This window comes from Suricata suricatta, chromosome 17 (genome assembly GCF_006229205.1).
Source record: "Suricata suricatta isolate VVHF042 chromosome 17, meerkat_22Aug2017_6uvM2_HiC, whole genome shotgun sequence".
Taxonomy (NCBI): Eukaryota; Metazoa; Chordata; class Mammalia; order Carnivora; family Herpestidae; genus Suricata; species Suricata suricatta.
The window spans coordinates 50,115,426-50,118,378 of record NC_043716.1 but is presented as its reverse complement, the minus strand read 5'-3'; the positions used below and the strand labels follow the sequence as shown (position 1 = coordinate 50,118,378).

Genomic DNA, 2,953 nt, shown 5'->3' with positions numbered 1-2,953 from the left:
GGGGGCTATTTGGGCCAATTCTGCCCATTTCTCTTGGCCCTGTGATGCTCCATTGGCTGGCTGAGAAGTTTCAGACCTTCGTAGTAGCCCGAAGCTCTATTTCTAGGCTTCAGAGCTGTATGACAATAATTTCCCCTGCTTTATTTCTCTCCTTTGTCTTTCACTCAATACACCTCTTGCATTTCTAGTTACATCTTGGTGTCTCCTTCCTGGAAGACTGGAATTGACAGTGTTTGTGTGTGTGCTTGTTTGTGAATTGGTAGGTGGAGAATGGGCTCAGACAGTTAAACTAATAACAAATTTTTATTTTGTTTTATTTTATTTTTTTAAACAAAATTCTCTTGAAAATTTTATTAACAGTTAATAACAATAAATCAGTCAGTATTTTCCAGTCTTTATGAAGGTTTTATCTTAAAGATGAAATTTCAAGTCTTCATGTAAAGCAATCAAATATGAATAAACTTTTATAATGAGCTTCTCAAACATCGATTTTTTTCTTGAGATGACAATTGCAATGCTATGATAGTATTATGATCTGTTTTATTCAAATGAACTGTTTTCAAGATTAATGGTTACTACCAAATCATTATTTTTATTACTCTGCTAAGACAAGATAGAAACATGATACTTTAAAATTATTTTCAATTTCCTATGAACTATTCTATAGTAAAAAATTATTTGGTACTAAGTGTTCTTTATGTTCAAATTCTAAAAGTAATCTTTAGTCCCAACTGAACTTAAGATAAAAAAAATTATTGATATTTACATAATAAATATAATTTTAATCACTCAGTTCTTCCTCATCACTGAAATATGTGCTTTTCTTTATCCTTGGGCATCTTGAATCATCTGATGTTGAGGGACCCCCTGAACTGGGTTTCCATTTTTTTTTTGTTCTTCTTCAATTTTGGCTTGCTGGAAAGCTATGGCCTGACTGAGGCTGTCAAGGGCAGGATCCTCCCCTTCATCTTCACTTTCTTCTACTTCTTCAATTTCTTCTTTTGGTTCAGGAATTTTCTTTTTTTTTCTTTTTTTCTTTTTTTCTTTTTTCTTTGGAGGTTCGCGTTCTCCAAGCATATTTTTAGGACAGGCATAACTTAAATGTCCACTTTCCCCACATTCATAACACTTAGATTTATCAAAGTAGTTTCGTCTTCGGATGAACTCAGCTGCTCTTCCATGGTCTATAGCAATGCTTGCTTTTATCACTCTACCAAATAACTTTGTTGTTTATTGCTCTGGTACAGTTTCGTGCAGAGTCTTTATCCAAAAATAAAATAAATGCAACTCCTTTACTCTTCCTGGTATCTTTATCTTTCATTATAGTAACCTTTACAACTTTGCCATATTTGGAAAATATCTGGTATAAGTCATTGTTGGTCAGGGAAAAGGGCAAGTTGGATACATACACTGTGCTTTTGCTTGGGGCCAATCCATCACTCATTTCTTGAGGTGGGGCGGGCCGGGGAGACTAGACCGCGAGGCCTCAACTCAGGTGGGGCTCAAGCCCGACTCTTCCTCGTCCCCTGCTGGGGCCTTGGCATCACGGGTCCGGGGAGGAGTCACACGCCGGAGTGTAGGAAGGTAGCGAGAGCAATGCCTCTTCCTGGGGGTAGCGGGACCCAGGCCCCGGAGGCGGGAATAACAAATTTTTAAAAGAGGGGGGCTAAGATAGGAAGCATGCAACAAAATGACAGAGGTAAGATCCAACAGACTGCATGTAAGACCCACCCATCCAACTACATTATGTTCAGTTTGCTTCTTTGTAGCAGCTGGGAGATGGGAATGAAAACATTCTTATGTTTTAAACTTAGAGCTGTGTGTCTGGGGAATATTTTGGTAAATCTTTCCACCAAGGCTTCAGAATTTTATTTGATCACACTCCCTCACCTCCGGCCTCATCCCCCTGGTACATAGTCTCATTCTAGCTTAGAGAAGCCCTAAAGAAAATCCCTATCAGGCTCTGAATATCAGCTTCCAGTTTGGTCAACTTCTGACCATAGATCAACAACAAAACAGAACAAATCAAAACCATTTCTTTGAATATTTTGTCAGCTTTCAGCCAGGACAAACAGTAAATACTTCTGGCACTATTAACCCCGTGGACACAAGAGGCATCTCCAAAGAGGGTCCAAAAGATATTACCCTCTCAAGATCCAAAGATAACCAAAAGCAAGGAAGGCAATTCTGAGAGTTGGCAATAGTTCATAGGACCCTATCTGCAAAGGAAGTGCAACCCGCATTTCCGTCTGACCATATTCTTGAGGACCCCCAATTTGGCAGGTACCAAACCAAGTTCTCAGGACACAAAAATGGGACAAGCAAGAAGGCGTTTCTCCCAGCTGCCCCTGTGAGGAAAAAGGATCCACTACTGGTGGGTTCTGTAAAAGCAAATTCACAAGTCACATTTAAAGATCTAATTCTTATAAATTTTTTTTCCCGGCTAATCTGAATTTAGGAAAGAAGAGGAAAGGTGAAATTTTACCTCCTCTCTCTCGACCAGGCACCATGGAGATCTGGGAACGCTGACTTTGGCAAGAATCGTCACCCTCTGCCGGCTTCTGTGCTTTCCCAGGATCTCAGGCTGCAGGCTCTGGACTGTCCCAGAAGATTTCATCCTGTCCCCAGAAACTGCAGAGGCAGAAAAAACAGTCCCCCATTTACCCTCTCGAGTTAGCGCTTGGCTCAGACCCCCTTTTCTCTGGGGCACTTCCGGAATGGGTAAGCTTATCCCAGAGGTTCAGAGCTCTCCACTGGGGCCACAGTAAGTCCAGATTAACTTTGTTAAGGTTAAACTTACTTGTGCAGCCTTAAAACACAATTTTATTCACCTGAGGCCTCTCTCTGCCTCCAATCTGACCCTGGATCCTGGTCCCCCGTAAGTCCTGCCCGGGTTCTATGTTGGGCACAGTCTGACCCCAGATCTAGTGCCGTCTCTACTTGGGACCCCATG

General features: G+C 41.2%; 1 pseudogene; it reads right to left on the bottom strand.

Annotated features, from left to right (window-relative positions):
- Positions 1-396: 396 nt before the first annotated feature.
- On the bottom strand, positions 397-2,608 carry LOC115282336 (annotated as a pseudogene).
- Positions 2,609-2,953: the final 345 nt, after the last annotated feature.